Genomic DNA, 13,128 nt, shown 5'->3' with positions numbered 1-13,128 from the left:
TCAGGCATTTCCAAACATACTAAATGTATATTAAGAAATACTAACTGTCTGAAGTATTAAAATGGAAATGCTTTCAGCAGTTCAAATGTCAACCAGACACTTAGGCAATTCCACATTTCTCCAGTTTCAGAAAAAAAAAAAGCATGTTTTGAAATAATTTGATGTTTGAATAAAGCTCTTTGCCTTTTTCCACAGCAGATGCATTGTATCTGGGTAATGAATTGTGCTCTGAAATAACTTATTACAGTCATCACCACAGCCAGCTACATCACCTTTGGCAGAAAGCAAAATAAAAATCACACAATGCTCACAATGCATCACCACAAGGATTACTTCATTTACAAAATTAGGAAAAGCTCCATTTCAAATCAAGGTATTGATTATTTCAGAATTTAATCCCAAAGTCAAAAGCTGTAACAAGAAAATAAATCCAATAAAGGGTATTTTCCAATTAAGTAAGTGACCCTAATCTTGATTTTAAATTTCTTTGATATTAGAGATCATAAAGTAGAACTGCACTTTAAGTATCCAGGTTATTAGAGTAGGAATTAAAACAGACATATATAAAACAGGTAATTAATTTCGTAGGTAAATCTCCCTCATCATGGCCATGTCTGTAGTACATAAGATCAAAACAACAGAGAGGAAATTCATATATCGATACCTTGAGGTTTTTCTGCTTAAACCTAAGCTTACCTTAATTTCTTTACCTTATTTTAATAACAGAAGTATCAGAATGAGGCTGCAACAAGCACCTACTTTAACATCCACCCCCAATAACCAGCAATTGTCTGAAGAGAAAACCAACAGGAGCAAACTCCTCCATTCCCTGGGTTCATTAGCAAAATTGTAACTGTGGCTTTCCACAGTGATTTACAAGAGTGCATAAAGAGCTGAAAGCACTTATCCATACAGAATATATGTCACTAATGATCTAAGTTGTTATACAGGCGGTCAGAGCTGCTCTGAACTCAGGGGATCAATATCTAAGAGATGTTTGGGATCACTTTCCTCCCCAAAAGTCCCCAAAGCAAAATAGAATTGCTTCTCCTTTTTCACCAGGCTGCAAGAACCAGCAGACTTTGATGTGCTAAGACACTTCCATGTTGACATATTTTCCTTAACAAGATATTGTCTTAATTAGTTTCATCTGCCATTTGGAGGTTATCTAGAAGACAAGTTAAGGATTTTTTTAGTGAAGCAGAAAAAGCCCATATGTTTTTAGGTTGCATATCATTCCCTATTATACCTGCTCATTACTGCACATCCCACAAAAAAGAGTTTTCACAGCTGACACTGAAAGCTGTTATCACCTAATTTCACACAGAAATGAAATGCCAGGATATTTTTTTTTTTTGCACAAAATACCCACATATTCATCCCTTCATCAAACATTTTTGGTGAGAAGGCATGACCCAGACACAGAGGTGTTGCCTTGCCCTTAGCCAAAGCCTTTACCTTACGAAGGTAAAGCCAACATCAGCAGCTCTTCCCTGGCCTCTGTCTGCAAAACTCTTGGCATCAACACAAGGTCCAAGTGTGTTAGATGGCAATAAAGCCACATGCTAAATTCAAAATTATTTTCGTTAGCATACTGCTGCTTTTTTTCCCAGTCTCAGATAAAGATAAGGAAAGGATAGAAAAGGATAAACTCTCAAGTCATATGAGGTCTATCAACAGGTACTTTCCCCCAGCACTGTCTTGTGAAACCATTATGAAAAACTGTACCTCCATATAGACAGTGCTTCTGCATGCACCTATAAAAACTACGGCTGTGTTTAAAAATCCTGAGCTTCCAATTTCTCGGAGTTGCAAGTGACAGATAAAGAAAACAATTTATTTTCTAGATAGGTGGGAAATAATTTCTCTTTTCCCCTATACACAGATTATAGTCTACACGGTTTCCCAAAGAAACACTTTCTTTAAAAGCAGCAATATTTTTTGGAGCATTACCTGCAACAATACCAATCAGCTTTTCTTTTGTGAGGAAAATGTTTCTCAGTGCAGACAAGTACTGCCATTCAAGAGTATTAATGAAGAAGAGTATTTAAGACCACTAGAAAATGATGCCAATCATACCAAGCAGTAATTTAACACTTTAAACAGGCAGCCAGATGGCTGTTTTCAGTCAGCCCATCTCCACTGACATGCATTTAATCAGCTGAGTTACCCCAGACAAACAAGCAGCCTGGATTTCTAAGGGCAGGACAATGATGGAGAGGGATAACTGGAGCTGGAGATCAGCGGGGTTTAGAAATCACTTCAGGCTGGGGCTTGCCAGCCCTTGGCAAGCCAGAGGCTCAGCCCCACTCCCTGGGCCAGCAGGAGCACTCAGGCACCTGCTGGAAGCCCCAGTGGCTCAGCAGGACCTGTGGGACATTCCTCCAGGGCTGGCCACAATCCCCCAGATGGGCTTTTAATGACAGACCCTCTGCTCCACGGCCTCCTGCCATCCTGGAGGGCACACATCCCTCTGCCAGCCAAAAACCACACAGGGAGAGATCTGCTGCAAAGGGAGGGCAATAAAACCCTGTCCTGTGTCCCTGCCACAAAGAAAATTCTCTGTGACTCTTGAGACTTTTAGCCTACTGATCTCCTCTTCAGGAGAGACCTCCAGCCACTGTCACACTCTGGCTGGACTTTTTCATTTAGATATTAAACCTGGTCAGAGGATTTTCCCAGGAATTCCCTGGCCAAACAGTCCCACTGAAGGCCAGAGCCATGCTTTATTATTAACTTTATTAACTGTACCCCCCAATGCTCATCCTCTCTATACATTTTATAATTCCCTCCACATCCTCTCCTGTACTCCCACAAAGCACTCTGCTTTTCACTAGGATTTTAACACTGCTGAAGTCAATGAGTTTTCACCAGCTCTAATGCACGTGTTTTGGTGCTGGCCCTCCTAAGCAAACTTGGTTTGATCCTGAAGTCAATGATTATGGTCAGAGCCATTCAGAAATATCTGTGTACTGTCCCTGGACATCAGAGAAGAGGACAAACCTGGGTAGAGCCAACATTACAACCTATGAAGAGGTTAAAGCAGCAGGATCAATAAGTGCAGAGAGCTGACTGAGCCCCTCCTGTTATTTTACACAAAATGAAAAATGGTGGCATAAATTTTCACAAATTGCTCAGATACTACAATCTGAGTACTCAAATACTTATTTCTACCTCAGCACTCTACAGGAAATGTGCAGTTTGAGGTGGTAATAGAACCACATTTAATGACTCCCAGAACCACTCCAACTTTGAAACAACATGCCTTGAGCCTCACTGCAGAAAGAAATGAAGACATTACCCAGGCCAAGCACAAGAAATAATCTCATACCCAATTCTCACTGTTACACACCATACTACTCTATTATTTACTTCCCTTTTTATGCTCTTCTATGCACAGAAGCATGTAACATTATTTTAAACTATGCAAAGTTTGAGAGCTTTCCTGAGAGGCAAGGATTTTCTTTTTCATTTCATTTTGAAAAGGAATTAAAAATCTAGATTATAATATCCAACAACAAACAACAGTGGAAGTCAGTGCCAGGCTTGCTTATTCTCAGAAATAAAGTTGAGCAGTCTCAGGACCTTGTCATTTGAGCATAGATTGCATTTTGGCATATCAGATGCTGCAGTAATGGGATTTTGTAAATCTGAAATGCATTCATATTGTGTACATAAAGAAATCTCTTGATGTTTGACTTAGTTCAAAACTCTTTTTCATCATCTGTACTAACCCATGCCCCCCTGCATTCAACAGCTAATAACCAATACATCTGATGAAAATTAATTGTCTTGACAGCTTGCATAAAAACTATAAAGGTGCAAAGGAAAAATGCTGTGGCAGCATTTTCTTTCTCTGTAGGACAGTAGCTATGGAAACTATCTTCAGAGGCCAACTGGCTGCCATCCCACTGCAGCACAAAAAAAAAATCAAAATGCTACTTTTAGAGGGTTAGTCAGTGGCACCAGTCATAATTATCAACATCTATGATGTTGCTGCACATTAGCCACAGCAAAATATTGGTTGATGTTGGGAGCAAAGCTGATATTATAGCACTATTACAGACCTGGATAATACAGAGCCTTATAAACTATCCTCATACTGAGAATTATTATGATAACCTGTCAAAAATTGCATAAAAACATGTAAGAATAGACAGCTGTCTAAAATATCCATGTGAAAACCATCCAATCTCCTAACAGAAAATATTGTACTACTTATTATGATAGAAATACTCAGTTAAATACTTGCAGATGAAGAGGAAATCTCTAATGTTATTTAACTGTCACATTTCACTAACTGAAACGTCTCCTTTCTGAAGGGTTTTATCCTATATAACTAGCCTGAACAAAAGCTGTGATTTCTAATACAGTCTGACAAAATCATAATTTTTTATGAATGCTCAGAGATTATGAAGGATTTTTCCCTAAAAAGGTAAGACACAAAGGAGCCAGAGGTTCATTATTGCAAATGTATGTGGCACGTTTCACTGCCAGCCACGGAAGAGTTCCTGTGGAAATGTAGTCACAGGTCATTGATGAGGCTCAAACCTTTGAAGAAGTAAGTCTTCCATCCAGAATAGCACTCAAAAAATAGGAAGCTTTCACTCAATAAGAAACTTACTTATAAGGAGGAAAGCTGGAGTGTACGTGCATCTCAAGCATATACACAGTTCCACCACTGCATCACAATTTTGTGACTCTGTGGCATTCTCCAGTGGATAATTTCTCTCCCTGTGGATACCTTTCTCCAGTTGCTTTGGAAAACTCCTCCTCTGACACCAGCAAATCTTATTTAAATGGCTTATGGAGACTACCCAGGAAGGGCAGAGTTATACAGAGCAGGTTTATGTCCAGTCAAGAGACAAATTCTCCCCAGTGCCACACTCCACTGGCTGGGTCTGCTGGGGGCTGTGCAAATGGTACCTCTTGAAGGATCTGACTGGAAACCTTGGGACCTTGACATGCACTACAAACCCAAACATGAGCGTGGCTGAGGCACTGGGTAACCCTGATAACCTCTGAGCAGCCACAAATCAATGATGGTCTCATTCAAAAAAGTATATGACTATGGGCAGAAAATAACTGAAAAATAAAGTACAGGACATTTAAACAACTTTAAAATTCAACTTAGGTCACAGATTGAAATCTCTATTATCCACATATGTCTGTATCCCCATGCTGCTGCTGCCACTGAGGAGCTGGGATCCACCTCCTCCTCAGCTCACCAGGATCTGCCTGTAAGAGCTGGACCCAGGCTGGATTCACAGCAGGCTGGGCTGCTGTAGCCCCATTTTGCCTGCTGGAGATCCTCTAATCCAACTACTCCACTGGCCAGCTCACTCCAAACTGAAGTAGGTGATTTTCAGTTTTTAAATCAATGTGAATTACTTTAAGTAACAAGTCAGTCAAGATCATGTTTTCTCTTGCATTTTCTCTTGCTCACAGCAAATGATCCAATTCTGACCCCTGCAGGTCCCTCTTTAGGGTGGCACAGCCTCCTCTTTGGGGTTGACTGGGTGAGGTGCCACAACTCCCCAGGGGCAGCCCTGGGCAAAACCCAAATATTATTTTCCAGTCACCCTGGTCTGTCTCCTTGTACCCTTAGTCACAACCTTCAACAATCCAGCAAGTGCTGTATGATTTTCCACAGATGAGTTTTTTCTCTTATAGAGAAGATGTCTAAGCTGTATTTTTGGCAGCTATAACAATACATGCCTGTTCCTTATTTTTAATAAATTAGCCATGTTGAGCAGCTTTTTTTGTAAAGCAGCAGATGGAGTCTCTCAGAAATATTATTTACTTACACTACCTATTAGACAGTCAAAGAAATAAATTAAGACCTTCAATGCAGTCTTAATCAAGACTATTTCACTGACTGTCTCACCATTTGGAAAGGAGCTTTCACACATCCTATCCAGACCTTGCTGATGGGATAATTTGTAATAACACTGAAGAAAGAAAAACAACCCAACAACAAAAAGGGGGAAGTTTTCTGCAGGCAGAGGGAAATTCACTGCTGCTTCAAATGGGAAGAGAAACCCAGCTGTAGGGCTGTGACTTCATCCTGTCATGTAGGAGCTCTGCATCTGACATTGATTAGGGTAACTGGAGGGAAGAGGATCATGCCATGCCTAGATCCCCACAGTGCCATCAATAAATCCATGCCTGGCTGGAACTGTGGGTGTATTTTAGATCTAACAACAGCTCTCATTAATTCACCTGTTTCCTTTACATGGTTTTATCAGCAGAAAAATGCACCAAAACAGACCAGAACTATTTATTGGTTGGCCCCACACTTGGTTTGATCCAGCTACTACTAAACAAACCAAGTTATGGTTCAGCTAACTTGGACCTGAGTCAAAAATACATGGCCCATGCTGCCACCAGAAAAGAGGAGATTAACAGAACTGAAAGGAGGGACAATAGGGTTTGTGTGCCAAAAGCCTGAATCTTTTCCTGTGTTAATCCCATCAGAGACACCCATGACTGAAAACCTTGTCTTGCCTACCGTACTTAAGACTATCAGAGCTACACACTGCTGAGTGAAGACGTTAAGGAGATTAATCCAGACTCTAATAATATTTATCTAAGTATTGCTAAAAATATCTCCCTTAGAAAAGCCTTTACATGACAAGGGAGAGATAAACTCACATATTGATACATCCCAAACTATCCAGCCTCCACCCCTGCACAAAACCCAGAATCAGACAAGGAAATGCACAATAAATAATAAAGTATGTTTTCATTACTGAAGGAAGAAAATCCACCATTTGCTTTAACAGTGCACACTACACCAATAAGTTAAGAGCATTGGCTTTTAACAAAAAAATATTTAAGTAGTTACGAAAAATCTGATTCTTTCTTTGACACAAGTAGCTCTACCCTAGAAAACAAGTCCCAGTAAAATGAAAGATTTCTAACAACTGTTAATGCCACACTTACTCTCCTAGTTTTACAGCTTGTTTCACTCCCCACTGAAATGCATGCTGTAGCAGATCTTAGTATCTTTCTCCACACCTTCTTTCACACTTCACAACACCTGTATCACAAATCTCAAGACTGAACAGGTTGTTCCACTTCATTTTTTTTATTCTTTAGTTCTGACACTTTCCAAACTCAGCTTTTCAAACTTAATAGAATATCCCTTTGCAGTTAAGTATTTTCTGCCTTTGATTAATTCATGCAAACCTGCCTGAACACAACTTCACTGTTTTCTTCCAAGAGGAAGCTAATCAAAATTAGAGAAGATAATTTCCTTCCTCCTCACCTGCCCAAATCATGTTGATGTCTCAGTCCCTCCTCTCACCTGGTCTCCTTACTTTTCCTTAGATTTCTGCTGTCCCTGGTTCCAGTTCCTTGCCATACAGGTCTATTACAGTCTTTCCTGCCTTAAAAACAACAGCTATCCTTGATTTTACTCCATTCTCTGAACATTGAACAACTACATTGCCACTCATCTTTCTTCCATGTCTTTCCTATCAAGAGGAAGTGGTGTTCCTATCACCAGGAGTGCTGTTTGACCCTCTGTGAGCTGCAATCTCAGGAACCAATTCCTAACTCCTCATCAGGGAACTGTGAAGCCCCTCCTCCTCTCAAATCAGGAGATGTTTTACATGGAGTCCAGAATAGGAAACCTTGGGATGTGCAGGGACTTCCTGGCTTTCAGATATGGAGTTTGGGCAGAGGCAGCCCAAGACATCAGCGTTTGTAGGCTCCTCTTACCCACCAGTCTCATTTGGACCTGTAAGACACAGTGCCAGCCACGGAGGCTCAGCAGTTTTGAAGCAGCTCTTCAGATATCCAGCCTAGTGAGAATGTCAGGCTTTGAGAATAAACAGAAACCCTGACATCAAAACAAATCTATTCTCACTCTCTGACTAACAATTCCTCATTTTTCTTTGTACCCTGCAGTCTAACTCTCTCATCAACACAGCTGAGCTGTGTTTCATACATACAATGTGAAGTTTGGGAGACATTCTTTGTGATCATATTTTAATTCATTAGGCACATTTTCACTGCCAATTTAATGTGATGTCAGTGAAAACTTGATGTGTGTTGACATCTAAGGTCTTGGGCCTGCCATTCATGATAGCGTGCCTTGATTTCCCCCTGCAGCTGTGCTCCAGGACAACACCCTGAGCACCCCAGATATAACACAGATGCAAGGTCTCCAGCAGCTGACTCCTTGCTGCATGATCAGGACCAGCAGCTGGTGCAACCTCTTGGTCCAGCTGGGAGATGAAGTGGAGGTGTGGTCCTGGACCCACCAGGGATCACAGCAAATAACCAAGTATTTTCTCATTTGTGCCATGCCAGTTGATAATGTTCCTTATTGGGCTCTACTACAGTGCCAAAGCAAATGTAAATAAAGCTATTTAACAAGACTGGGCATTAAAAAATAAATCAAACCATAGCCACATACTACAAGACTGTAATTGTTCATTTCCATTAGGTAACATTGAAAATGGTGACTGGATAACTTACTCATCTCCAGGACAGAAGCTCTAGCAGTAGGAGTAAAGCCAATGTTACTTGAGAGAGAGCCCTGAAGCAAAACTTAGAGCAAATTGTTCCTATGTTATGAACTACAAACACCCACCTAGAGTGTAGATACCAGAGGCATTCCCAGCAGTCTTCTCTACTACCACATGTGCTTATTTACATGAAAAAATATTTTTATATGCTTGAATGTTGGCACGTCAGATTCCCATTAACACCACCAGGAATGACTGCAATTCAATCTCGTGCTCGGTAGCCACCAGGAATCACTTTATTGCAGATGCCAAGAAGGCCAGGACACAACACATGGTTACTGTGGCTCCACTGGCAGCTCTGGTCTTCTCCCAAACTCAACAGAAAGATGCATTTATTGCACTGGGTTTGGCCTACATTCCCCTCTGACCACATGTCACACAGGTGTGTTCTTAGTCAGGACACTGCTGCCCTTCAGGGTGCAGTAAGTCACTGAGCTCATCGTTTTACAAATGCCAGCTGGCTCCTGTGCCTGACACTAGGAACATCCACTGGAATGCAGACACACACAGTGGGCATGGAGAAGAGGTACACAGGCAGCCAATTCAAAGAAGGGGAAAGAAAGAGAAAGAAACTGAATAAAAGATCTGTAAAGATCAATGTCTGTTGTCACAGAAATGACTATGGCAATGAAACCTGAAATTATAATTTGAAATGCTTAAAGCATATACCTCATCTTCAGAATAAAAAAACCCACTCAGAATAAGAATGTGCCATAGCCAGGCACAAATTACTTTATCATCATCAACTACACAATGGGATAAGGATTTTAGCTTCCTGTAGTGGTTTAGATCAAGGGCACGGGTAAAGCCTTGGCACAGAGAAGAACTGAGTGGATTCAAGTGGACATAATGAGAGAGCAGCTGCATTGTCCATTTAGAACAACACAGGCCATCAGGAGCCAAGAGCCTTTTTAGAGGGGTTTATACACAAAGCAAGGGAAGTTATTAGAAGGTGGAAAAAAGATGTACATGGATAGCAACTGGTATATGTTTGGCTCAGACACTTGGAACCACAAGGATTTAAGAGAAATCCTATAAAGGGAGACAGGGAAAAGAAGAACACTTCCTTTTGTTCTTTCACAGCACACACTAGTGTTGAGAACTTTGTTTCTGTTTTTCCTCCATGATATTACTTTCATTCTGATCATTCTGAGGAATAATTTATGTTTCAGATGCCAACCGTCAGTGCACACACCACAGCAAGATGCAAAAGTACTTGATTCTCTTTTATGAGCCATTAAGTTCTGCACTTTAACGATTCTTTCTACAGAAAAAAAAAAAAACTTTCCTATTTTCATTTCAAATGATAAGTACAGAAGAAAAATAAATTCTCAAAGAAACAGACAATTTGAGGATTTCTGACATAAGTCTTGCAGCATAATTTTCTCTTAAGGTTTAAATCATTTGAATATATCAAAATTACATGTATATTCTTTAAAATTCCATTCACATCAGCTAGAGACTGTATCCATCATCTAATGTCCTAATACTATAAATTCTTTCATCACTCCTAGGAGTTTCCATTATATGAGATCTAAATATCAAATAGCTAGAACCAAGAAAAAGAATTTTGCTGCTGTAATAATCCCTCCAGACCTTCTTCAGAATAGAAGCATAAACACAAATCCCACCATCAACCTTCTGGCTGATGTTCTTACAAAAATATTATTAAAATTGCCCTTTCATTCTCTCCTTTCTGAGCAGTGGAAATTCTGCATTACTGCTCTGATAGTCTCAGCTTCACCATGGTGCAGTTGCAGGTGGAAAAAGAAGGTTTAAACATCCATAGAAACATCAACCAAGAGAAGAAACACTGTAACACCAGGTCTGTGTCTAAAATACCAGTCCCAGGTCAGTTCCATCACTCAATGGGATTTTGTTTTAGCTAAATCACCAAACTAACAGCAGCTATTGAATTGCACTTTCTGAGAACTGGAGCAAAGCAAAAGGGGATTGGGTTGTTTTGAGGTTTTTTTTGTACAGCAGCTCTTTGCAAGCTACAAGTGAACAGGAACACACACACTTAGCTTTGCATGCAGAGTAGCATATCCATTCCAATGCTGTAACTCCAAGGTTAAGCAGGTGTCTAAGTGGTGGCAAAATCAGGGTCTTAAAAGGAAAATTAATTAGCGTAAGAAGTGGATTTATGCACAACACCTGGCTGCTGCTGGGCTTATCTATTTAGGGATTTATCTGGTGGAGACAAACTGGTGTAGCAATAACACTCTACAACAGTTGTAACCAACCCTACATGGCACAGCAGAAGAGCTAACCATGAATAATTACTACAGAAAGGGAAGTTCTTTGCTAAAGAAAGAGGGTGACACAAAGTACTACAAAGCATATATTAATACTGCAGCAAGAAAAGTGACTACATGCAATAAACTGCAAAAAAGCAGATGAGAAAAAGCTAGGAAACACTCTAAAAAATTAGAGACCAGACTGAAAAAGCCAAAAAGTACATACAATAACATACAATATTTCTGAGCTAAAGTATATGATCTTCCTGTCCATGATGTTCAGTGAAAGGGGAAAGTACATGAGAGATGCTGAAACCACTGAGAATGTTTTGTATTTTTTGGTTTTCCATCAGGGCTCTGCACTGAGCATCCAATCCATCCTCCCTGATGAGCACAGCACCGAGGTGGGGGGACACACCATATGTCTCACTTTAACTCTGTAAATTGTGTGCTGTGACGTGAGTGGGACTGCTCCAGAGACACAGGCAACCTCCAGGTCCAAGGATTGGTGGGAATGGGGATTACAGCACACGCTGCACTGCTCTGGGAACAGGCAGGGCTTCAGCCAGGGCAGCACAGCCCTGCTCAGCCTCGCGATCCAGCGGGTCACAACGAGCCCGCCGAGCGCTGTAACCCACATGGCTCGAAATTTTATTGGAGCATTTGTAACACAAATGTACTTTTCCATACTGCTTCCCTCCACAGCACAGCAAATTTCAGGTTCTAAAAGAAACGTGTAAATCCATAGCAGCAGAAACCTGATGACATTTTTATTCTTGCTACTGGCAAGCCTCATGTAATGCCAGTGGCATTAATCCCAATGTTCACTAGCAAAAGGAACTAAGTCCTGGTAAATTCAACCAAGCTTTATGCTGAAAGGGAATTCTGTATTTACCTTATATGATTTGTTTCCTCTCTTAACAAGAAAAGCATCTGTGGCATTCATGGCAAAAAAAAAAAAAATATTTTTGGTTCACCACCAGTGACCAGCATAAAAATGCGCAGGAAAAAAAAAATCCTCAGCATTCTGATTACTGCCTAGTTATTCCCCAACCACATTTAAAACTGTAGACTACCCATTCCAGCATTTCAGTGCAATTTTTATTGACCTACTAACCTGCAACTCTGGGAAGCCTGGAGCTAAGAAAGCAATAATGGCCAGCAAATGCAAGTCTCCAAACAGGGTGTAATAACCTTAAGTAAACTACTGCCAAGCAAAAGTCCTGCAGATCAAACAGTTCCCACGAAGCCTTATGCTATTAACTAGCAAAAGAGTCCCATGATATCTCCATAGTCATGCACAATAACAGAGCACTGTGCTTCTGTTTACTTACATAGCTTATCTGCAATCCAGTAATGTATACAGCCAGCCCCTCCAATGTAAATCACTTCTCTATTTCGTGATACTTCCCTTGTTACAACTTTGCTTCCTAATGATAAACAGAGGGTTCATCTGGAATATCTGGTTTTAAGGGATGGGCAGTGGACACTTACAAAACCATTTCAGTAAGGGACTCTATATGGTTACACGGAGAAAAAGAATTGTGAACACACAAAATAGTTTGCAACAGTATGGTATTTATGTGGCTCTGCATTTTTCCTGCTGCAAAGCCCACTCACACTTACTCCACCTTATTTCTGTCACTCCCTGGGTAACCTCACCTCGGGAGACGGATAATGCAGCTAACATCCAGCCAGAGCCAAAGAATCAACAGCTAAAAGCCTCGTGGCCAGCAGCGGGTCACTCAACACTCTGCGTTTACCTTAGACCCTACTGCTTTGTGTACTTCAACTCATTTCAGAAAGATCTCTTCTCTACCTAACAGACTTCTTCCATGAGAACAGTCTGCATCCAGCCACCAGTGCAATGTGCAGGTGTCAAGCCTTAAACAATCAGGAATTAAATTTAAACAGAAATAAAAACTCATTAGGATGCTCTTTCAAGAGGCACAGACCAGGAACAAAATCTGCTGCCTCTGAAGCAACAGGGCTAGAATGCAGACCCGCGGGCTCCTTGCCCGTGGATCAGGGAGGAGAAGGCAGGGGAAAAGCGGGTTGCTCTTCTCTCCGGGCCGAGCCCCGCGGCGGGGCCGGGCGCTCCGGGGGCGGTGCGGGCTCCGGCCGGGCCGGTCCCAGCCCGCCGCTCCCGCGGCGCTCCGGGACCCGGCCTCCTGCCGGCGCGGGCTGCGGCGCGGCCGGCGGGGCGGGGAGGAGGCCGGGCCGGCGGCGGGATGCGGCGGCAGGTGCCTCCCCCCGCCCGCGGGCCGCGCCCGGCTCCGCGCAGCGCCGCGGCCTCGGGCGGGGGAGCGGCGGCGCCGCCGGGGCGGGCGCGGGGCGCCGGGGAAGGGGAG

General features: G+C 41.9%; 1 protein-coding gene across 6 annotated transcripts in view; it reads right to left on the bottom strand.

Moving 5' to 3' along the window:
- Positions 1 to 13,128, bottom strand: part of NCKAP5 (NCK associated protein 5) — a 416,669-nt gene that overhangs the window by 207,352 nt on the left and 196,189 nt on the right. The gene's annotated exons all lie outside the window — the stretch shown is intronic.

The sequence above is a fragment of the Lonchura striata genome, chromosome 7, assembly GCF_050655825.1.
Source record: "Lonchura striata isolate lonStrDom1 chromosome 7, ASM5065582v1, whole genome shotgun sequence".
NCBI lineage: Eukaryota > Metazoa > Chordata > Aves > Passeriformes > Estrildidae > Lonchura > Lonchura striata.
Note: the sequence above shows the minus strand (reverse complement) of the source record. Positions and strands in the feature narration are given on the sequence as shown.